The 25,443-nt window shown below is 42.5% G+C and overlaps 1 long non-coding RNA gene and 1 pseudogene across 2 annotated transcripts; one reads left to right on the top strand and one right to left on the bottom strand.

Moving 5' to 3' along the window:
- The first annotated feature begins 1,670 nt into the window (after nt 1–1,670).
- Nucleotides 1,671–25,443, top strand: part of LOC133832153 (geranylgeranyl transferase type-2 subunit beta 1-like) — a 52,060-nt pseudogene continuing 28,287 nt past the window's right edge.
- On the bottom strand, nt 19,537–24,900 carry LOC133830399 (uncharacterized). Of its 2 annotated transcripts, none has more exons than XR_009892030.1 (4): nt 24,730–24,900; nt 24,517–24,584; nt 20,325–20,715; nt 19,537–19,886 (listed from the first exon to the last, which is right to left on the bottom strand). It is a non-coding gene; the product is annotated as an uncharacterized LOC133830399 (long non-coding RNA). The 2 variants fall into 2 exon arrangements; XR_009892031.1 differs by lacking the exons at nt 19,537–19,886; nt 20,325–20,715 and adding exons at nt 22,000–23,405; nt 23,484–24,032.

The raw sequence follows: 25,443 nt of genomic DNA on the forward strand, positions 1-25,443 counted from the left end.
ATTAAATCCCAATTATCATGGGATATTATGTAATTAATGCATTAAATTATATTTATTTCAAATTTAAATTGTAACCTCTCGAAATAAGGGGAAGATATTTTGTTAACCAGGTTTATAAATAGCTTGGAGAATTTCATTTGAGGACAGACACAATTTGGTACTGAGAACACTCTGCTAAATTGCTTTGTAAAAGTTCTGAGAGAATATCACAAATCAGGTTATTCTTAATTAAGAAAATCATCTATGTGAGAGAGAAGATTCCTAGAATATCTCTTGCAGAATGAGGGAAATGTTTAGGGCCAAAAGTGAACATAATATTGAGAACCAAAATATGTCAGGAAATATTCTTGTGTGTGGTATATCATCGTTTACATGAACGACAGAACAGTTCAAAGAAATCGCGTCTACTGATCAGCCAGTAAAGTAAATATACTTACACAAGGGAAGGTTCAAAGGATAACACCTACTTATCATATGCGGGTATCTAACGTTGAACTCTATCACCTAGGTCTAATTCTTTTGTTGTTTTCCTTGAGTCAATTTTTCATTCATGTGGGGGATTGTTAGAATTCTTTTGTGTTGAATAGAAAAACTAATTGGGATTTTAGTCCCACATTGGTTGTAAGAGATTTTTATCTTTCTCTAAGAGTAGTTTAGGAAGATAAAAAAAAATTCCTTAACAATTTGATTAAGGTATATAATTATATTTATATTATGGTTTTTAGTTAAAAGTTTTAGATTTGGTAGAGTTCGGACATTTTTTAGTTTAGCGAAGTAATTGAGTTACTTGTCTATCTGCAGCGAGGCGGTGACGGTGAATTTGGATCTTTGGTGAATCTGTTTTAAAGAAAGTGTGTGCTACACAGGCCTCGGTTTTTATTTTGTTAATTATAATATTTCTTTTTTTATTATACTTAATTATAATATTTATTTTTATATTATAGTTATTTAAATTGTGTTATGTATAATTATAATATTTATGTATTAATTTAGGAGATATAAACATTAGTTTATCATATTGCTTCTATACAATTATTATGTCTAATTACATTATATTTTTCCCACACCACCTTCACTCCTCTATGCCATTCGCCTGTTGCTTCAAGGTATCTCCTTCTATATATTTATATATACATATATATACACACGTGTACTTGTATCATCTATAGTGGTTGTAGCCATGAATCTATCTCAGATTTATTCTTCTAACTTGCCTCAAACTGTTCTATCCTCGCCTCTAGTCCACCATCTATTTGCTCTATTTCTTTTTTGTTCTTGTTTTGGTAAACCCCAAGTCTAAGTTCATTTTTTATTTTTTTTAAATGGCTTGATGTAGCAGTTTTAAATGGTTTCAAGAGAAGGATGTTCTTATTATGAGATTTTATCTAATGAGAGAATTAGAGAATTGAAGAGAATGGTGAAATGACTTTTCTGCATTTATATTGTCTTTGTGCATGTAAATAGTTGTGTCGATCTAAATTGGAGCAAATGTTGTATTTATTCGGTGAAAAAGAGCAACGGTTTAATCTGTAGACATCGATTGGGTGACTAATTAGCTGTTCTATTGGATACTAATTAAATGTTCTTATAAAGTTAATGTTTTTTTGATAAATTCCGTTAAACCATACGAAATGTCGTTCCATAAAGATATGTTATGTTCAGGTCTCATAAAAGGGAAATAAAATAAATTTACTGAAGCTTAATTTGCAGATGGGAGAGTTAGCGACTGAGAAGCATGCCAATTACATCGTATTAGTGGAAAAGGCCTGTTCTTCCCCAAATTACACCCTCATAATGAATAGCGTTTGTATATCTTAACATATGTGAAATTTGTTTAAAACAAGAAAAAGGGTCATTTGAATCTGGGGTGATTGAGAATTTGAGAATGAATGGAGTGTTAGAAAAAGCTTATACAAGATCTTTATTTATTTTCATGTATATCTAATATTAAACAAATTAATACAAGATAGCCTAAAACATGTTTCTAAAATTGAATTCAAAGAGAAACAAATAATATAGTACTTACAGTATACGCAGCGGAATTAAGAGTCCTTCCTTCAGTTTCTCTAACTCTTGTATCCTTTCTGTCGCAGAGTATTATCAAGAAACTGAACCGATCTTCTATTTTCTTCACGATCTTCCAATGTATCCTTAGAACCACCTAGACTAGTGTGGGTAATTCTCAACACATGAGATAGATATAGAGAGAAGAAGAGAAAATAACAAAGTGGTTTTAAAAAGGACTTGTGTTTAGAGAGAATCTAAAGCTATCAGAAAATCTGACTTGTGACATATCAAACTTGTTGTTTTGACTTCTCTCTAAGCACTCCTTTTATAGACTCAATTATGCCATTTAATTTAATTAAAAAATCAATAAAATAACAGCCATTTTGAAGCCCTAGGTCGAAATTATCATGGGCTATAGGCTCGTGAAATTTCCCATTTGATTATAAGCCCATTGGACTTAAAATCAAGGCCTGTATTATTTTCTATTGATTTAATTAATTAAATAATTATTTAAATCCTTTATCAAATTAATTATTTATAATTTGAACCTTGATTTAAATTTATTTATTAATTTAGATACCAATTTATCTTAATTAATAAATCTGCCATAATTTCTCTTTTCTTCTCAAAATTACACAACTCTGTGAAACTATCCAAAATTGACCTGGTCAACTTTGATAATTCTAATTGATGATTAAATCAATTAATTGAGACTATCTAGATGATTTTATCCAAGGTACAATGGGGACCATGGGCCTATGAAATCAAACTCCAATAAGTTATCATAAATCTAACAAATAAATTTACTAACTTATTAATTCGTCGTGACTCCACTATAGACTCGGAATTGCACTCTTGAATTCATAGAACGCTCTATTAATTATCCATTGTTACAACCATAATTGTCACTCAATCCTCTATAGACGGTCTACAATGAGATAGGATTAAAATACCGTTTTACCCCTCATTGTATTTTATCCTTAAAACACTTAGTTCCTTGTAAATGATATTTCAGTAAACTAATTTAATTACTGAAATGAGATCTCTATCATTTAACACCTTGAACCAAACTAAAAGGAAACCATCGTTTCACTTCTTCATCAGAAGCTATAGATGTTCATATCTATGATTAACACTCCCACTCAATTATACTACCGAGTTCCCAAGATGTAAGTATGGGCTAGTCCGTAGGGTAAGCTGGTAACGAACAAGTCAAAGAACACAAATAATATAATCAGTTAGAATACTAACCACTAAGAATTGAGATTGAATTGACCTATGGTCAACTATATGATATGACTAGAATAGATAATAACGGTATGTTTACTTATCTTATCAACTGTCAATATAGGTCCTGTCCGATGTAACAAATACATCCGATCTTATCTACTTTGCTAATGTTCTGGAAAGAACATAACACTGTAATGTGTAAGTAGATCATATCGTAGATTGGCAAGTCAGTGTAAATCCAGTGCACTGACTAATCTTAGGACTAACTTATTTTGAACATATAATCATATTTATATTCCACTGTGATTACGTCACTATAAATAAGATTAGCTATATGCTCGGGATTTAATAGAAGTTTATATTAAACAAATAATCATGAAAATAAAACATGTGAGCAAAGTGATTGACCAAGTCAAAAAATGATTTCTATTCTTTTATTGATAATAAAATGAGATTACAAAGAATTTGGGTTTTAATTAGGGCATAAAACCCCAACATGGAGCATATTGGGGGCTCACCACTCTCGACTTATTGGGAAAGCTTCATGTTGTGGATGTTGATCAAATTATTTTATGGCTCATAAGTTGTCAACATGAGTCAGGTTTGTAAAATGATGTTTTCGTGTTTTTGAAGAATTATATATATATATATTGGCTTTTAGATGATAAGGAATGAATTAAGACGGAAAACTTAAAATTGTTATTGCTGGTCACTAATTAGTTTTTCCTCATCTTATTTTATTTTTACACAGGTGGTTTTGGTGGTAACATTGGGCATGATCCACATGTAACGTATACCTTAAGGGGCGTTTGGTATGGAGTAATCCTAGGATGGGAATGAGAATGTGGAGACAAACCCATGTTTGGTATGTCTTTTTTGACATTTTTAGCTGGGGGTTTTATTTTCCCGCGGGGCTCACGTGACTTTATTTGGGGATAATATCTTAATTTAAAAATATTTGAGTTTTATTTGACTGGAATCTCAACTTCTTCTCTCAGACTCATTTCGTGAAGCCTTAGCTGCCTCTTCTCTTCATCTCCTTAATCAATTATAGCTGAACCAAGTATGGAATCTCTCTCTCTTTCTCTTTGATTTTTATTGAAGTGTTTGTCTATGGTTCTTCGTATCTTAGCTGAACCAGATTTTTTTTTTTGCTGAATTAGTTCAAATCTAAGTTTTGTTGATAATAATAGGTCATTTTTGTCATACTTGTGCTCTGTTTTGTGTTTTCTTGTAAAACGTCATAATCTAATGCTTTGTGAAACATTCACATATTCATAGGTTTATGAGAGAAAAACCACTTAATATAAAATCCCAGTGGGGTCTTGCTAAAAACATGCAAGTTGGGCCCAATAGTTTAAAAAGAAAATATCAATTTTCATGCAAAGTTCTAAAACAACCAAAAAAATTCAAGTCTCACTGCTAAGTTTGAAAAATATCATTAAACATAACATTATTAAAAGAAAAATGGCGTTTTTAATTGATCGTTTCTCGTCCATAAGATACCCCCACGCCATACACACCATGACGATAGAACTCCTCACATCACCACACGTGCCATAGAGAAACCTATTTGTTACATGGAAGGGAAAGTAAGAGGGTGAACTAAAAGCCCAGTAAAGAAGTACAAACAACAAACAAGTAAGATACAACATATCACAAACACATTCATCCATCTTTATACATCATAGCATCATTTCCATAATGGTGTCCATATCATAAACATAAACATAATTACGGTAGCATTAACATCATCATCATAACATAAGCATCATAACATCATCATAGCATAAACATCACAACACCATCATAAACATTTACTTGAGAACATGGCCCACTAACTTGTCCATGTCACCCTTTGAGGTAAACAGGATCTCTGGTCCTTGAATAACCTCGGCGCGTCCACCCTTGGAGTTATGTCTTCATATCTTTAGTAACTCAGGTTATGTCTTCATATCCTTAGCAACCCCCTTTTGATGTGTCACGTTCATCATGCTAACATCCATTCATAGCATACAAACATACAATTCAAACATATCATCATATCAAAGCATTTCATAATTCATAGCGCATGGCATCATAACACTTTCATTCATACAAACAATCTTACCATTCATAGCATAACAAACAAAATTCTATCTAACTTCCTTACCTCAGGTCCAAGCTAAGTAAAACGACAACTTCTCAATGAGCCTATACCACATAACCAAAATAACATCCCTTAGCTTCACATAAACACTATTTTGCTCACTCATATAACTCATGCGTGCATGGGCCATGTACACACGGTGAGAGTTACTCACAACATACAAATATGCATAGTAACACATAAGGTCATAAAAGAATAATGCACATTTTACCTATATTGCATGCATGATCTTTCTATAAAAACTACATGGTTGCATAAAAGACACATTTTTTAACGTAAAAGTGGAATTGCATGTGACATGCATACGTGGGAACGTTGCGTAAATGTGACGTTTAAAACGATAATTCTACACGTCTTACTTCTATCATTTTCAAAAAAATAAAATTGTAACATACTTTGTTTACCATTATTTATCTTTTTAAAATTTATAGGTTGATTAATCTTCTAAAAGCGAAATAATTTAATCAACCATTATAAAAAAAATATAATTATTTCATTAATTACTTTTAGTTTGCATAAAATAACAAAGACCAACAATTACGAAAAATGCTTATAACTTAACATGTTTACTTAGAAAATAACATTATAATTCAATTATCAAATTTATAAATTTAATGTGAGAAAAATCTAATTTAGATGTGGAAAAATATTCTTTTTAATTATTTTATTTTTAAGACTTAATTTTAAGTGGAACAAATTCATATGTAAAAATCCAATGATTATTTTTTATAAATACTTAACTAAACTTTCAGCCATGTTTTAATTTATTTTAAAGTCACAAGTAAAATATTTTCACCATTTTTCTTAATTAAAAACAAAGAAAATCATAACTATTAATATCAACACTCATAGTCATAATAAAAATACCATTATTAATATTTTCATGGGTTAGGGTGTTAATTTATTTCAACATATACACAAAATTCCCTTTTATTTAAAAACACAACTTCACTTTTTATTAAAATTCCAGCAACTATTTTTTTTTTTAAAAACTCATATTTTCTTAAAAAAAAAATAAAAAAAAAATCTGTAGGTAATTATTTACACAAAATATATTTTCAAGGCATCTTTAATTTCCCATTTAATTTCTTAAAACATCAAAACACTTGCAAAATTTATTTAAGCACTCAAAACATTATTCTCATCATATACAACATCATTTTTGTACAGAAATCAGCAAGCACATTAAATCACGAAATTCATTCTTTTAATTATATTTCACAAAATTTCATGCTTATTTATGTAACGATATTCCAACACAACCCTAGCATATTTCTACACCCTTTTTAATTATTTTAGATGTTACCATTTAGCACACAATAAATCATCAACCACCTTGAAACATATTCACAAGTTGTACGCCCTGATTTTCCCACGGGCTGATTAGCGAGCTGAGCTGCGGCCTAATCATGATTATCTCGTGGACATCCCCAAAACCGGAGCTGCCGTCATAAGATCATACCTCCTTAGCTCGAGATAACCTAAGGGTTCGCCTCTGATAACTTAAGGACAGAGTCCGGGCTCTGAAGACCGAAGGTCGAGTTAAGTATCCAGCTCGTAGTACGAGCTAGAGTTGGAGGCTGTGACCTTTTATAAAGTCAGCCACGCAAGGTAAACGTGCATATATCAGACATCACGTGTCTGATATATCCCTGACTTCTCAGACACGCAGCAGGAACGTGTGTATTCAGACACCCACGACTGGGTTGGGCCGTGCGGCCCATTATCTCCTTTCCTATTGATTTGACCACAAGGTTTAGGAATTAATCATGAATGTCACAGAATTGACATGATGGGTAAGAAGGTCACGGAATGATCTTCTTACCAACTCCCAGGTGCCTTCTCCTATAAATATGGAGACCTTGGGAGTTAATAGAGGTTGGAGTCTTTATTGTAAAAAAGAGCCTGTAATCAAATATCCAGTATATAGCAATAATACTGACTAGTGGAGTAGAAGGATTTTAACCTTTGAACCACTCAAAAAACGTACTTTGAGTCACCATTTCATTTCCTAAGATCATATATCTGTTTCGATTCAACACAAGCACTAATCCCTTTCTCTTCTTTTCTTAATTTCTTGTTGGCGAAGAACCGCGTCAACAGTTTGGTGCTTTCATTGAGTGCAAGTTCGATTAGTGCTGTCGCAAACATCCAACTATGGTGACTACTCGATCCAGGCATGGTAACGAGGCAGAACAACATGATGGGTAGGAGGCTCATCATACTGCCATCCCTGGTGAACAAGTTCCTGAAGCCCAGCAGCGACCAGGAAAGCAGCCGGCAGGCCAAGATGACACCGGAAGTTTGGCACCCCGGCCACCTAATCCAAACCCGTGTTATTACACTATGGTGGAGATGGAGAATGCTCAGCTGAGGAGCCAGCTAGCAATAGCTAGCCAGCAGATCAAGGATGCACTGGCCTGACTACCCCCTCTCACAACCGACGCTAACGTCGGAGAAAGGCAAGGCGAGGCTACTAAGTCTCGCCGGGGTAACCGGTACAGAGATAGTCGCTCAGACAGATTTCCGACAGCCAACTCCACTCCTTCATCACACCATCGAGAGGCAAACTTCAAAGAAGTGCCTGGAGCCAGGCAACAACAATACAGCCGTTCGGTCAGAACGTCGACTCCTAACTCCCGACCATCCTCGAGAGCGCCCAGGGGAGCTCGAGGAAATTCCCGAAGGAGATCCGGGGAGGGCTCGCAGCATCAGCCCGTCCCCAATAACCGTCCTACGCCTCGTCCAGATCGCCAGGCTCGAGACCAGCAGGTTGGCAGGGCCGAAAGGCCCCCACCGAACTTGATCCATCCAGACGGAACCAGGATCGCCTCTCCAGTCAGGCATCCTCCGTCTCCAATCAGATATCCATCTCCTCCTCGGCCCCTCCGAGACATTCCAGCCTACGGAAGTAGCAGGAGAGATCCGCCATCAGCTGGACATTCCCGGCGTAGCAGGGCGCCAAGGGAAAGCCCAGGTCCTCAGCACCAAAGGCGAGCTCCAAGCCTCTCTAGCAGGAGCTACTGGACCGGCAGTCGCCGAAGTGACCTTTCTGGCGGAGACCTGCGTCAGCGCCTAAGTTCGGCACAAAGCCCACAAGCCACTCGGGGAGGCGATCTGCGGGATCGCCTTAACTGCCATAGAGGGGAACAGGTAGGAGGAGACAGCCATGCTCGCTCAGGGGGGGCCCTGTCCGAAGTACGTAACGGAGGGAATGCCCCAAATAACCTATCTCAAGATAGGAGGGGCAATAACCCACCAAATATGTACAATGGATCCGAAGCTATTGAACATCCCTAGAATAACCAAGGACATCAGGACCAAACCCTCGAGCGCCTGGCCCAGATGGAGGAGCTGATGAGGAAGCTCCTGTCAGAAAAAGAAAAAGATGAATATGATTCTGGGGACGAGATGGAGCTCTTTGCCCCCTGCATAGCAGCAACGGCATACCCACCTGGTTTCCGTATGCTGCACCTGTCCAAGTTCAATGGAGACGGAGACCCGTCGGATCACCTAGGGATGTTTAACACCCTGATGATGGCCCACAACATTGGCCCCGAGCTGAGGTGTCTAATCTTTCCTTCCACACTGACTGGACCTGCCAGGCAGTGGTTCAAGCAAGGTAAAAGACAGTCAATCAGCTCCTGGAAGACTTTCTTGACAGATTTCAAAAGGGCATTCCGAGCCTCCCAGGCTGCCCGCGTTCAGGCCGACTCTTTGGCTAACGTGAGGCAACAGCCCGGCGAAACTCTGAAGGCCTACCTGAGCAGATTTGCGAACGTCGCTGCTCGGGCCAGAGACGCGGATGATAGCTCCAAGCTCATGGCCATGAGAACTGGAATCCTCGTCGGAGGGGATCTCTGGAAAGACATACAAAGAAAGGGAGTCAGATTGGTTAACGAATTCCTTAACAGGGCCCAGGAATGGATAAACTTGGAGGAAGCCGAAGCCTCAGTTGTAGGAACCAGCCAGGTCCCTGATTAGCCCGCTGGAGTGGGGACGGAGGTCGTGGCAGCAACCCAAAACATCACACAGAACAACCAACTCGGTGGAGGCAAAAGAAAGGGGAATGGTGAAAGCAGCCAGCACGGCCAAAAGAAGAATAAGTCCGTAGACAAGTTTAAGCCCGTCTACGCTACTTACATAGAGCTCACCCAGTCTAGGGAGAACATTTTCCTAGCTAATTCTACTCGCCTCCCCTGGAAGAGGCCCGAGCCGTTGAAGCACCAAAATGGGAACAGAGATACCTCCAAGTTTTGCTGCTTTCACAATGATGTTGGCCACAACACCGATGATTGTAGGCATCTAAAGGATGAGATCGAGACTCTCATTCGAGCCGGCCCCTTGGCTCAATACGCGCGGAATAGAGTCCCGGCAGGTCGACCCGCTCCAGAGGTCCCAGCCAGTCAGCCCGAGTCTCGGATAGATTAGGACGTCCCTCCTCCCTTGGTTGGAGGGGAGATATCCACCATCTCTGGAGGACCGTATTTGGCTGGCACGAGCAGGGGCGCCCAGAAGAGATACGTGAACGAACTGAAGGCGCATAACGAAGTAGAGTTCGTCCCGGAGCAGCACCTGCCAAAGCAGCAGCGATTGGAGAAGCAATCGATCATTTTTATGGAGGAAGATGCGGGCCATGTCTAGTTCCCTCACAATGACCCTTTGGTCGTGGCAGTTCAGCTCGCCAATCGGAGAGTGAGGAGGGTGCTGATCGACAACGGGAGCTCGGTGAACCTCCTATTCCGATCCACGTTAGAGAAGATGGGTTTGACCGTCGCCGAGCTGAAGGCGACCTCAATGATGTTATATGGTTTTTCGGGAGAAGGATTGGCGACCATAGGGACGATCGAGCTGGTAATCACCCTGGGAGAAGGACCTCGAACAGTCTCGAAACTCCTCGAGTTCATGGTCATTGACTGCACCGCTGCGTACAACGCAATTTTGGGATGATCTACGCTCATGGCATTTGAGGCCGTCACTTCCATTCGCCACCTCGCGATGAAATTCCCTACTTCCACGGGAATATGCACTGTCCATGGTGATCAGCTCGCTGCCAGGGAATGCTACAGCATTTCCATGAAGGGAAAATCTAAACCCGGGCAGCTGGCAATGGCCATCCAAAGTGGTGAAGAGGAATCTCAGGAACCCTTAGCTGATCCTGAGATTGAAAAACCTCAAAGCGCCGAAGGGGAAAATGTCGTCTTAAGTGAGGATATTGACCCCCTAATAGGCAAGGACAGATCTGAGCTCCAGGCTATTGAGGAGCTCGAGGAAGTGAACATTGATCCGCAGAATCCATCACGGATGGTCAAGCTCGGGAAAAACCTCTGCAGTAAGAGGAAGGCGGAGCTGATCAGATTTCTGCGGGATAACCTGGAGGTGTTTGCGTGGTCCCATGAGGACATGGTGGGAATCAGCCCGAGTATCATCATGCATACACTTCATCTAGATAAAAGCATTCCCGCCAAATCCTAGAAGCAAAGACGCCTAAGAACAACCCGGGCTGAAGCCTTGGAGGAAGAGGTAGCCCGGCTCAAAAAATGTGGCTTTATCCGTGAAGCCAAGTTTCCAATATGGGTCGCCAACCTCGTGCTGGTCCCAAAGCCCAACGGAAAATGGCGGACCTGCATAGACTTCTTCGACCTGAATAAAGCCTGCCCCAAGGATTGTTTTCCACTACCAAGGATTGACCAGTTGGTAGATGCCACGGCGGGGCACGAGCTCATGTCATTTATGGACGCGTACTCGGGCTACAATCAGATCGCCATGAATCCGGCGGATCATGAGCACACCAGTTTCATGACCCCGACTAACGTTTATTGTTACAAGGTCATGCCGTTCGGGCTGAAGAACGTCGGAGCTACCTACCAAAGGTTAGTAAATAGAATGTTCGCAGACCAGATCGGAAAAAACATGGAAGTGTACGTTGATGACATGCTAGTCAAGTCAAATAATGCCGATAACCATGTTTCCGACCTGGAAGAATGTTTTAAGATACTACGAGAGTATGGCATGAGGCTTAATCCACAGAAGTGCACTTTTGGTGTCGCGTCAGGGAAATTCCTGGGGTTCATTGTCAATACCCGAGGAATCAAGGCAAACCCCGACAAGATCAGATCACTGCTCGAGCTTCCCTCGCCCAGGTCATGAAAAGATTTCCAAGGCCTGACAGGAAGAGTGGCGGCCCTCAATCGGTTTATTTCCAAGTCCACCGATAAGTGTTTGCCATTCTACAACCTGCTCCGAGGAAACAAAAAGCTCGAATGGACAGAAGAGTGCGAAAGTGCATTCCTCGACCTGAAGGCACATCTGGCCGAGCCACCCGTACTATCCAAACCAAAAGCCGGAGAGCCTCTTTTTCTCTACCTGGCTGTCACTGAGGATGCAGCCAGTGCCGTATTGGTCCGGGAAGAAGACCGAGTTCAGAGGCCAGTCTACTACATCAGCAAGAGACTTCTCAGGGATGAATCCCGATTCCCATTGATGGAGAAATTGGCGTTCTGCCTTATCACGGCCTCGCAAAAGCTCAGGCCGTACTTCCAGTCCCACTCGATACACGTCATGACCGATCAGCCTTTAAGGCAGGTTTTGTAAAAACCTGAAGCATCGGGACGTTTGTTAAAGTGGGCAATCGAACTCAGTCAGTTCGAGATTTTGTACACTCCGCGAACTGCTATAAAAAGTCAGGCCCTGGCCGATTTTATGGCAGAATGCGCGGGATTCCAGGAGGATCCCGCGGAGGACTCACCCCAAGTCACCTCGCCCCAGGCGTCGTGGAGGATCTTTGTGGATGGTTCATCCAACGAGAACGGCTCCGGAGCTGGAATCATTTTGATATCCCCCGAGGGACATAGATTCCACTCGGCACTAAGATTCAAATTCAAGGCCTCCAACAACGAGGCCGAATATGAAGCTTTGCTGGCCAGGCTGAGAATAGCCCAGGAGTTGAAGGCGAGCTCCGTCCAGTGCTTCAGTGACTCTCAGCTCGTGGTAAACCAGGTTCTGGGCGAATATCAAACATGGGGACCCAAGATGGCCGCCTATCTGGCAAAGGTAAAAGGTGAGTTTTCCGCGTTTAGGTGAGGCTCGATTGAACAGATACCTCGGGAGCAGAACGCTAACGCAGATGCTCTTGCCAAGCTCACCACCTCTGGGGAAACGGAGACCTTGGGGTTAGTACCAATAGAATTCTTGGAAAAACCAAGCATAGAAGATGTCAGGACGGAGGTCGAGATGATCGATGCCAGGCCGACCTGGATGACCCCCATCCTTGAGTATCTCGTCAAGGGAAAGCTGCCTGAAGGGCGTAATGAGGCACGGTGAGTCCTGTATCAAGCACCGAGGTATACGATGGTGGACGGGGTGCTATACCGACGTGGGCACTCCCTACCTCTCCTCCGATGTGTTCTTCCAGGCGAAGTAAAGGCCATCCTACAGGAAGTGCACGAGGGTTTTTGCGAAGATCACACTGGGGGGCAGAGCTTGGCCCTAAAGTTCCTGAGGCAAGGATATTACTGGCCCACTCTGTCCAAGGATTTGATCTCGTATGTCAAGAAGTGTGACAAGTGCCAGCAATTCGCCGCAGTTGCCCGAGTTCCTCCAGTCGAGCTAAAGATGATCTCGTCCCCATGGCCGTTCGCTATTTGGGGGATCGTCTTGGTGGGCGCCCTCCCTACTGGAAAAGGCGGGGTCCGTTACGCCGTGGTAGCCATCAACTACTTTACGAAGTGGGCCGAGGCAGAACCTTTGGCGACGGTAACGTCCAAAAAAGTGCTTGACTTCGTGGTTAAAAGCATTGTTTTCCGATTCGGCCTGCCCAAGAAGATCGTCTCCGATAATGGCACTCAGCTCGACAGTGACCTGTTCACCGAGTTTTGTGAAAGGTACGGAATTGTGATAAGTTTCTCCTCCGTGGCCTATCCTTAGGCGAATGGCCAGGTTGAAGCTGTCAACAAGACTCTAAAGGCGAGCCTCAAGAAGAGATTAGATGAAGCGAAGGGGGTCTGACCAGAACAGCTCCCCCAGGTCCTATGGGCATACCGGACCTCACATCGAACTCCTACGGGTCATACTCCTTTCTCCCTAACCTTTGGGAGTGAGGCAGTCCTCCCCGTGGAAATTAAGGTGTTTTCGCATAGGGTCCAGTCTTATGACTAGGACCGCAACCACGAGCTATTGTGCAATTCCCTTGACCTAGTTGATGAAAGGCGAGAAGATTCGCAACTCCAGCTCGCCCATTATCAGCAAAAGATCACTCGCTATTTCAACTCCAAAGTCAAAAAGCGTGCCTTTAGCGTTGGCGACCTGGTCCTAAGGAGAGTCTTCTTAGCTGGTAAGGACCCCAAAGATGGAGTCTTGGGACCGAACTGGGAAGGACCATATCAAGTCATCGAGGTCATTAAGGAAGGAACTTATAAGTTAGCTCGGCTTGATGGAGGGGCAGTCCCGCGGACTTGGAACGCCATCCATTTAAAGAAATACTATCAATGATTCACTTGTAAGGCCTAAAAGGCCATTTTTTATGTATTAAGCAATTAGAATCCGCTTTTTGTTTATATTTGTACATGTTTTCAAGTGTAATCTAAAGTAACCACGAAAGACCCTTTCCCAGTTACTTGGGGGGCATATGGTACCTGGATATAACCAGGTCACCTTAACGACTTAGAAGTTGATTCATATCGATTGATCGTTGTTTTTCTTAAAAAATGCGAGATATTGGTAAGGATTAACGCGAACTAAGTCCTATCCTATATTTAACCAGGTCATAAAACTTGGAAGTTGATTTAAATCTATTGATCGTTGTTCTTCCTAAAGAGCTCGAGATATGGATAAAAGTTAACACGAACTAAGTTTTCAAATTAAGTTCCTGGATATAACCAGGTCAAAAAACTTAGAAGTTGATTTAAATCTATCGATCGTTGTTCTTCCTAAAGAGCTCGAGATATGGATAAAAGTTAACATGAACTATGTTTTCAAATTAAGTTCCTGGATATAACCGGGTCAAAAAAATTAGAAGTTAATTTAAATCTATTGATCGTTGTTCTTCCTAAAGAGCTCGGGATATGGATAAAAGTTAACATGAACTAATTTTTCAAATTAAGTTCCTGGATATAACCAGGTCAAAAAACTTAGAAGTTGATTTAAATCTATTGATCGTTGTTCTCCCTAAAGAGCTCGAGATATGGATAAAGATTAACGCGAACTAAGTTTTTAAAAAATTGTAACTAAAATGCGTAGGGGCAAGAAAGAGAATCAATTAAAAATAAAATTGAGTTAAATTGTCTCGAGGTGGGAGCACCTCATGCAAAGGTTACACAAAATTTTTTTAGTTAAGAATATGGATGGAAAGGGCACGAGCGGGGAATGCCCTAAGCTCCGCCAGGTGGCCCCTTGGAGGTCACCGTCTCGCCCTGCTCAGCTGCGCTGGAGCCGTCCCCGGCCTCGGAGGGCGCTTCTTTATCAAGGCGAGCTTGGAACTTCACCAGCAAGCGCTCCCAGAGGTTCGCTAACAGGAAGGAGAAGTCAGCGTCTGGATTGTAGGCCCAACAATGGTAGAACAGGTCTTCCAAGGCCTTCTCCAAAGTTTTTCGCTCGGCCTCCAGGGCGGCCTTAGCCTCAGCCTTCGCGGCATCTAGGTCTGTCCGCGCGGTGGCAAGGGCGGTCTCGAGCTCTTGAACCTTTGGGCGGGTTTTTTCCAACTCGCCCTGCGAGGCCGCCAGGGCATCATTAACCGCCCGCAGAGAAGTCTGGTGCTCGCTCCTCATGTCCTCGAGCTGAGTTTTGGTCCTGGCGATGCTCCGATGAAGGGCAACGACGCTCTGTGAAGGCGAAAAGGCAATTGCCTTAGAAAAAAGAGAAGAAAGAAAAAACAAGGCAAAGTGCAATAATAAAAAGCCATGAAAGGGTAAAGTCAGCTTACCGTTAGGGTCATGCCCAGTGAAAACTCCAGCACGCCCACCGGGCTCATTGTCTCGATGGCCTAAAGCTCCTTCTCGTTGAACTTGTATATGTGGCTGACGGCGTAGTTCGTCGACTCATACACCGTTCCCCGGAAGACCTCTGTGATCTTCTCCAGGTCTTGGGGATTGAATGGGATGGGTACCTTGGAGGGTACAATCGCCGAAGCCTCGAGCTCCGTTCTTGCGTCCCGGGCGGCGGTCGGAGCTCGCGAAGGGGGTGGGGGCATGTTGCTTCCCCCTGCAGCAGGAGGAAGCGCTCCCACGACCTGGGCAGCTGGGGCTTGCTCCTTCTCCTTTACAGGAGACTTGGTGGGGGTCCCGGCGGCGTGCTTGGACGTCTGGAGCCTTTTCATTCTTGGCCCAGCAGCCCCAGCTGGGGGGTTCCCCCCGGCGAACGCTCCTCGCAGGCTCTCTTCGGGTTGAGACATCTCTTCTGTCAAAACAAAGACATGGTTAGTACAAGAGTTAGCAATCATACAGAAACAAAAACAAAGGGGGAAAAAGAGAAATTAAAGTATATGTATACTAAAAGGGATCCTACCCCCCGGGCTAGAAGAACCTATGGTTACGACCATCGGCTCCGGAGCTCTCGTGGGAGAATCTAAGTCGATTATCTCCCGAGCTGGTGCAAGTTCTGGATCTGACTCCGGTTCCAGGCTAGATTCTTCTACATATTGCCTAAGCCCCGGAGCTACGGCACCCCTCCGGAGTGATGGCCATGACCGAAGGTTGGTCCCATACTCCTCGAATAGGATCGACCTAAAGGCTAGGGTGTTATCTACTACTACGGTACCCCTAGGCCGGCTATCTTGGTAGTCCAACACAAGCCGGTCGACACAGTCGAGCAGGGTTGTGTTCAGATCCGGATCACTTCGGTGACGATGTACGAGCTGCCTAGGATTGAACCTAGCTAGCCGGGGGTCTACTGTGGCCCTATCTAAACTCCTAAACAAGTAAGGGTTACCTTGGCCAGAAGGAGCCGCGGCTGCTCTGGACTGGATCCTCTCCTCGCCCGTCCTCTGGGCGACCTCCAGCACCCGCTTCCTGTTCCTCACGAGGGGAACTTCGCCGTCCTCGTCCTCCTCATCTTCATTTCCCGCGACCTCCTCCACGATGATGGGTCTGGTGTCGCGAGCTGGGGGAAGCCCCCGGGGCCTCCTTAGGTTCAAAGTCTGATTTGGGAAAATCAGCTTGCAGGCCACCATCGTCTCGTCTGTTACGAGCACGCGATAATCCTTCTCACTGGGGGGCAAGCCCGCTAGTGTCTTGTATTGGGCCCCGAGGGTCACAGATTTCTCTGTCCTCGTGAAGATGGCTGCAGGATTAATCTAAGTCAGAAAGGGATACAAGAGGAGCTAAACGATACTTAACTTACGAGCTAAGGATGAAAAGAACTTACGAGGGCGATTGAAGTAGTGGAGCTCGTAGTTTCTGAACCCCGTCGACATGAAGAATTGATCCTTAAAGTCATTGGGGTGGCTGGGCAGCTCGATGACCGTAGCCGTGTTGGGGAATCGGGTCAAGTAATAAAACCCGTCGCCTCGCCCCCGCTGATCCGGGCTGGCCTTGAGGCAGAAAAAATACAAAATATCCGCAGGAGTGGGGACCTCCCACTCGTGCTTCAAAAATAAATATCTCAACCCCGCCAACAACCGATAAGAGTTGGGGGGGGGGGGGGGAGCTGAAATGGGGCCAACTTCACATAATTTAGGAAGTCAGCAAAATACTGGTCCAGCGGGAGGAAGGCCCCCGCCTTGAAATGCTCGCCGCTCCAGGTCGCGAATTCCTCGTCGAGCAGCGCGCAGCTCCGCTCGCCTTCCGCAGGAGGTCGGGCAATCACTGACGCTCTCCCCAGCCCGATGTTGTGGGAAAGGAATAGCTTGTTGATCTTCGTCTGGTCGGTAATCTTTGAGACGATCCTCTCCGCCTCAAAGAACGCGTCAGGAGCCACCTAGAGCTCCTGCTCCACTGCCGGTCCAAAGTTGGGAATCGGGGAATCCGGCATCACCGCCTTTCCCTTGTCTTGCTGGGAGGCCGAGCTGCCGACGGTCTTCTTTGGAGCGTTCCTCTTCGGTGCCATCTGGTCGCCTAATGAACAAAAGAAAAGATTACAGAAAAGGCGACCTAAGCATAAGGAAGAGTCAAAAGGAGTATTCTTTGCACGAGCTGAGATAAGCCCAGCCCGTGGAGAGTGAGACCACGCGGTTCAATGAACACGCACCTGTGCTCCCAACAGATCCCCGATTACTCGGAATTCGTGTGTCAGGAGGGTCAGGTTAAAATTTTGCCTTGGAGGGAAAGTTCCAATAGGGATGAAAGGCAAAACCGCCTGTGAAGCGTGTCCCCTAAGCTACTCGGTTTTGCACCCAAAATTCCAAAACTCCTACCCAGAAATTTTCCCCAGAAAAGGCATCCTGTAAACCATACTCCTAAAACGATTTCCTACAGCAAAAATACCCTAACCTAAAAGGCTCTCACCCTTCATACCCACAAAAACCAGTAAACCCTTGCATGTGGCTACAGTAAATATTTACCTAAGCTACAGTGAAAAATATTTTCAAAACACGCATGGTCAGGGGACTTACAGAGTGTTTGGTTGGGAGGTGGATGAAGGTGTCGCCTAGGTGGGAGCTTCGCCAGAGTATTTGTTTTCAAAGCTTTGAAGGAGTCCTCACGCCTGAGCTTCTTGAATGCTGAAAACGGCAGTCACAAAGAATAGGGTTTTTTTTTTCCTTCTGAGATGAAGAGAGAAGAAGGAGAGAGTTTCTGAGAAATTTCGAATGAAAGGGTGGCCCATGCGTAGGGTGGCCACCCCTGTTATATACGTGAAGATTCACGTAAAAAGGGCCGTTGGATGGCCATGATGTGGGATCCAAGGCCCTCCACTCGAAATACGAAACGACGGCTGGGCATAGGCTAGGCCATTAAATGCGGTTCTCGGAAGACGTACCGTCACCAACCATGATGTTCCACGTATCAGGCGCTTGCGTAAAATGTGGAATGTAAAGAGTTCATGGGGAAGCCTAAAAGTCCCTACTGTGGCCTTATATGACGTCGTATACCACGAGCAGGGGCTTGGGGGGCAGATGTACGCCCTAATTTTCCCACGGGCTGATTAGCGAGCTGAGCTGCGGCCTAATCATGATTATCTCGTGGACATCCCCAAAACCGAAGCTGCCGTCATAAGATCATACCTCCTTAGCTCGAGATAACCTAAGGGTTCGCCTCTGATAACTTAAGGACAGAGTCCGGGCTCTGAAGATCGTAGGTCGAGTTAAGTATCCAGCTCGTAGTACGAGCTAGAGTTGGAGGCTGTGACCTTTTATAAAGTCAGCCACGCAAGGTAAACGTGCATATATCAGACATCACGTGTCTGATATATCCCTGACTTCTCGGACACGCAGCAGGAATGTGCGTATTCAGACACCCACGACTGGGTTGGGCCGTGCGGCCCATTATCTCCTTACCTATTGATTTGACCACAAGGTTTAGGAATTAATCATGAATGTCACAGAATTGACATGATGGGTAAGAAGGTCACGGGATGATCTTCTTACCAACTCCCAGGTGCCTTCTGCTATAAATATGGAGACCTTGGGAGTTAATAGAGGTTGGGTACTTTATTGTAAAAAAGAGCCTGTAATCAAATATCCAGTATATAGCAATAATACTGACTAGTGAAGTAGAAGGATTTTATCCTTTGAACCACTCAAAAAACGTACTTTGAGTCACCATTTCATTTCCTAAGATCATATATCTGTTTCGGTTCAACACAAGCACTAATCCCTTTCTCTTCTTTTCTTAATTTCCTGTTGGCGAAGAACCGCGTCAACACAAGTCATGAACAAATAATCATCTTTGATCTTGTCCTAAAATATACTCGTAATATATTATTATCATGCAATTATTCCAAAGAAACAAAACCATCATAAATTCATTCAATATCTTACCACAACCTATCGTGATTTCTAAGATTAAATTGACATTAAACATAAAATAAAAAAATAACCATCATTCTTTGAGCATCACCCAAGGCCGAAACACACTTAGTCAAAATAACCAATTCTTTTCATGTTATTATTAAATACTCATCATCACTTTTCATAGATCACAAATTTAAACCCTTGTACACTTTCACATAAAATCTTTAAGCCAAAACATACCTACCATGTAACGCCCTGGATAGCCAAGACCGTTACACTGGGTGTTTATAAAAGTGCTAGACTTGCTAATCAAGTCATTTAGTTAAAATCGTGTTACTGAAACTATAATGTACTAGGGTTAAAAGATTTTGGTCTTAAAAGTCACATTTCTTATATATAACATTTCCTGTTTACACGGGATCCCAAAATAATAGGTTTAAATCCATTTACAAAAGATTCACGATCTAAATACGATATTAGCCATACTAAGGAAAAATAGACAGTTCAACGATCCTTGTCCTGATCCACTCCTCGGCCAAGCAACCGAACAGCTGGCTATGTACATTCAGCCCCGCAGCTCTCCATCTCAGGACTGGTCTAACTTGCCTTTGCCTTTACCTGCACCACGTAGCACCCGTGAGCCAAGGCCCAGCAAGAAAACACAACAACAGAGCATAAGCAATCAACAGACAATCCAATATCTCATATCGCATTACATATTCTCAACCATATAAACATTCAGAATAATCAAGTATTCAACATACTAAACATATCAACTCATATCATACATCAGTTCACAAATGATAACTAGGGTTAGCGCCCTCAGGCCGCACCCTCCGTTATCCCATTGACTCCGGCCCGCTTAAATCGAGCTCAGTGAATATTAAGCTATCCTCGGCTACCAGTGGCCAAGCCGCACCCTATGCGCAAATATTGTGTACGGCACCCTTAGGCCGCTATCACATGTCCCATGGCATAATACCATCGTTGACATTATACAGATATCGGGAGCACTTAGTCCCATCACAAACATATAACCGGGTGCAGTTTTCTTACCTTTGAATTTGCTAGCTGTAACGCCCTGGCTACCCCAGAACAGTTACGGTGAACGGTGGACCGGAAATTTGACTCATTGCCTGAGTCCTTTGGTAAAAAACGTGCTCTAAGTGTAGTTAACAGGTTAAGGTATTAAACTAATAAAAAGGAAATGGAGATTTTATTACAAACTGCTCTGCAGAGCTAAACAAAACGTTTACAAGCTGTTCTCAGTACAAAAAGGTCACTACTGTTGTAAAGTTACAATCCCGCCGACCTAAGCGGAAAAAATAGGGTAAACCCCCTAGTTCCTCTGAGAACACCTTGACCGTGGTGGTCAAGCGGCTGCATACGTACACACCACCACATCAGCTCTCCACTCAAGGCTAGGTGAACTTCTCTTTCCCTTTACCTGCACCACATAGCACCCATGAGCCAAGGCCCAGCAAGAAAACATAACACTTTATATAAACATTATCAAATGATTATCATTATAATCACACTGAGCATAAATCTTTCAAACAAATGAGTAAACACTACATGAGGTCCTGATAAACCACACTGAGTGACTGACAAGCAAGTCACTAATTCAAATGGAAGAGTGGCTGATGGGTAAGCCACTAGCCTTCAACAGGTTCTGGTAACCGTACTGAGTGACTGCTATGCATGTCACTAATTCAGGTGGGAGAGTGGCTGCTGAGTAAGCCACTAGCCTCCAAGCGCTTATTTCATTCATCGACCCTCGGGGTCGGTCTGGCATTAATGCTCTCTGAGCCATTCAATGCTGATAATTGATTTGATCAAATCTTGTTGGCTTGCGTGACACACGCTAAGGCCGTCCTGACTAATAAGTCAGCTCAACATGATCAGTGCCCAGTACCACCGCCGAACCTGACTAATAAGTCACAGCTTCACAGTTGATACTAGCACCCTTGCCAAACCTGACTAATAAGTCAGTGCCATGCACAAATGAGCAATACATGCTAAACATTCTATATTCAGTCCATGTCCATATTCTCACAATCATCATGCTTCACGAATATCCACGCATGTCACATTTGGGGTGCAGTTTTCTTACCTCTGGTTCGAGCAAGAACGAATAAAAGAACAACCCTGAGAACGATCGACTTTTTGGTCCTTTAGCGGTTACCTGGTCATAACCAAATCATGGGATTCCATCAATAAAATGAATAATAAAAGGTTCCCAAACCAAAACCTAACCTCCGGGACCTCAAACACTACTCAACCGGGTAGTAGGTTCAATCCCGAGGCCTTAGGCTTGCATCCCCGAGCCAAAAAGCTCTCTTTGGCCAAAAATGCCTTAAGGGCCGCGACCCTCCTTGGCCATGCCGCGGCCCGCCCCTCAAACAGAGGCACCTAAACCCAGCAGCTTCCAAGGGTCGCAGCACACCCTGGCCATGCCGCGGCGCAACGCCCATTTCAGCCAAAACCCCTGTTTTTCTTCCCTTGCGTTTTCCCTTGAAACCAACCCTTCAAACCCAATTTAAACACCACCCAAACCTCTCTCAAACACCCATTTAAACCTCCAAACATCACCCATAACTATCCCTCACCATAACCCAAGTAAAACATCCCAAGAACTCCCCTTGATTCCAACTTTCCATACCAAAATCTAAAGCTGAAAACTATGAACGAAAACAGAGCATACATGGAAACTAATGGCTTAAATCTTACCTCAAGTTCAGGTTATGGTGCTCTTCCACTGTGGAACACTCTCCCAAAGTAACAAGGCTTAGCTCCCAAGCTCAAACCTTCAACAAGTTCACAAAACTCACAAGGAAGAAGAAGCAAGAAGAAGGTACGGGAAGAAGAAGAGGAGAACTCTGTTTTGGGTTCTGTTTCACAGCCATCTATACATCATATATATCCAAAACACAAATGACCATTATACCCCTAGGTCTTTAAAAGCTTCTAAAACCAACTCAAGGGTAGTTTTGGTATTTTCCAACAATCCCGTTAATCATAACTAACGCTTCCCAACTCCCGTTAATCTCAATATTCTCAAACTCCAATATTTCACATCCCGTTACCCTTTAATGCCCGATAACACTCTAATCATTAAAACACCCCGAGACTCACCCCGAGCCCCGAGCTTAAGCCTGTTATGACCAAACCGTTAATTAACATTCCTTGATCGTCTCATGCCAAATGGCTCGAACAAACCCACATCATAATGTGGTCTCAATTTATATCACCAACATGCATTCAAATAACCAATTTACCCTCAACGGGCCAAATTACCATCACACCCCTGTATAAAGAAATATGGACTCACATGCATGCATTTCACATCATATCATAATATAATCAACATATACATGCATTTAATCAATTAATAACATAATTAAACAGGTACGGCCCTCCCGGCCTACTATTCATGCCGTTAAACACATCGGGGAATTCGGGGCATTACACTAGCTTTGCTCAATGAAATCCTCAAGCACGATCCTTCCCAAGCCCTAGCGCAAACCTAATCACAATCATAGGCCAAAGTCATCACCAACCCTCAAGTCCATAACCTAGCCTCGAGACCAATCCCGAGCCCTCAGGAAGTCCTAATTCCACCAAACAGGGTGGTGGAATCGAACCCCGAACCCTTGGTCAAAAACCCTTGTAAATAACCCTAAAATCCCTTTCTGGAAACAGGGCAGTGCTACAGCGCTCTAAGGAGGGCGCTACAAGCAGAACCAAAATCCCCCAGAAAGCATGACCTAGCGCTACAGCGCCCAAAGGCTAGCGCTGTAGCGCTAGTCACAGACAGGCAACACCTCATTTTCCCTTCCTGTGATTTCCTCAAACCAAACTTAACCAAAACTTCTTCAAGTCTTCACCAAACTCAAAAATAAGCTTATTAACACACTCCTCTCATCCCAAGCATCCCAAATACTCAAAACCCAAGCACATGCATCCCTAATCTCAAAATTCACCATAGACACTCCTAGACCTCAGAATTCAACAAAACACAGTCAAAACTTCAAAGTTTAAAGCTTAGAATTTTTATACCTTTGATGGAAATTCGACTTTGAGTTAGCTTCTAGACCTCCTTAGCTTGCTCCTTCTCAAACCTTGGCTTGAATTCCCCTAAAGTTCCCATCAACTCAGCTTAGACACCATAGCTTAAACAAGCCAAACCAGAAACTGAAAATTCTATAGAGTTACCTCAAATATTGATATGTTCTTGCTAATCCTTTGTCAGCCCTTCAAGCTTAGCTTAGTACTCTTGTTGCTCAGCCTAACCTAGCTCCCTTCTGAGTCTTGCTCCAAGAAAATTGAAGAGAAATGGTGAGAGAACCACAAACCGACCCTTTGGAAAAACTGCTCTGTTTTCTCTCTTTTTCTTTTTCTTTCTTTCCTTAGCCTTCTACCCTTTTCTACAATTCCCACTAAGTATAAAGCCTCATAATACTTATCTCTTGCAAGCCAAATGACCATTATGCCCTCCCTTTTAATTTTAAACCTTCAATCCACTTAGGGGCATTTTGGTCATTTTACCCAATTCCCGCTAATTTCCTCAAGTGTCTCTAATATTTCCCGCTTACTTCCCGATACTTAATTAATCACCAATTATATTCCTCGATGTCAAAATAGACTCCAATATACTCACTAAATTCCCATTTATACCCCCAGGCTCACCCCGAGCCGGGTATAAATTCCCGTCGTGACTGTTTCGCTAATCTGTTCACTAGGATCGTCTCGAATCACAGATCACTGATATGTCCACATAATAATGTGGTCTCAACGATTATCACATATATATATATACAGTTATGCCCTCAACGGGCCAAAATTACAATTATGCCCTTTCTAAACTAATCAAGGCCTACATGCATACTAATACACATAGTCATGCATCTCAAATATTCTAATAGCCATACAACATGATTTAAATCATTAAATCACATATAATTCCCATTATGCCCTCCAGGCACACTAATCAAGGCCCTTAAGCCTTTTTAGCGAATTTGGGTCGTTACATACCATTTAACCATAGAAAACTTTGAACAACATATCATAATCACCATATTTCAGTAATAATCTCACTACACATATTTTTAATACACAACCATAAGAATCAAACCAAAATACCATAAACCCATGCCCACGCCTAGGCCTATTTTCTCATGCATCAAAATATAAGAAAAATATCCATCAATCCATGAACATCATAACATTAGGGTTAGAGATTTGATACCTCTCTTGATTGTAGAATCAAGAACACAAATTGATCAACACCCAAAATTTACCACCCATTGTTCAAGCCTAGGTTTTTTTTTTTTTTTTTTTTTTTTTTTAATGAAATCCACCATGAGAAGAAGAAAGATTCAACAACACACAATAGAAACAAAGTCAATATCACAAGAATCAAAGGAAAAGAATAGACAAACAAAATCACAAAGAAACATACTCTAGACTTGGTTTCTATTCTCCTTCTTCTTCCTTTCTTCCTTCTCCTTCTCTCTCTATCAGGCCACTCTCTCTCTCTCTCTCTCTTCCTCTCTCTAACACACGGCAGCCAAGAGCATAATGCTCTCAATTTTTCCTCTCTTCCCTTTTATTCTAAAATGGTCCAAAATAGACTAACACACCAAAAGGTAAGTTTCATATTCTTAATTATCTCCCTTTAATTTTATTTATTTATTTTTTATTATAATTGGTAGAAGATAAGAATATGATCACACCCTTACCCAAAATAACATTTATCACTTTATTTTTAATTTATTTGAATAATAAAATAAAGGGAATAAATACTCTCCCTTTCCCACTATGTGCTACACGTCCACACCCTTTGTTTCCCTTTTCTTTTATTTTTTTATATCAATTAATTTAAATAAAAATCTAATATAAGGAAAATATAAAGTGTGTAGAAAATTCTACACATGTGCATCATGCTACCATGCACTTACACACACTAAATCACTAGGGTGCATCACTACCTACCATGCACCTTAGTATATTCAACCATAACTCAAACAATCACATTTTTAAAAATAAATTAATAAATATCATTTAACAAATAAATTCACAAAAATCCTACCAAACAATTCTAACAATTAAATAAAATAAACAAACCATTAAATAAAATTATCACACACTTAACAATTAAATAAAAATAAATCAC

Source organism: Humulus lupulus, chromosome 4 (assembly GCF_963169125.1).
Source record: "Humulus lupulus chromosome 4, drHumLupu1.1, whole genome shotgun sequence".
Classification (NCBI taxonomy): Eukaryota; Viridiplantae; Streptophyta; class Magnoliopsida; order Rosales; family Cannabaceae; genus Humulus; species Humulus lupulus.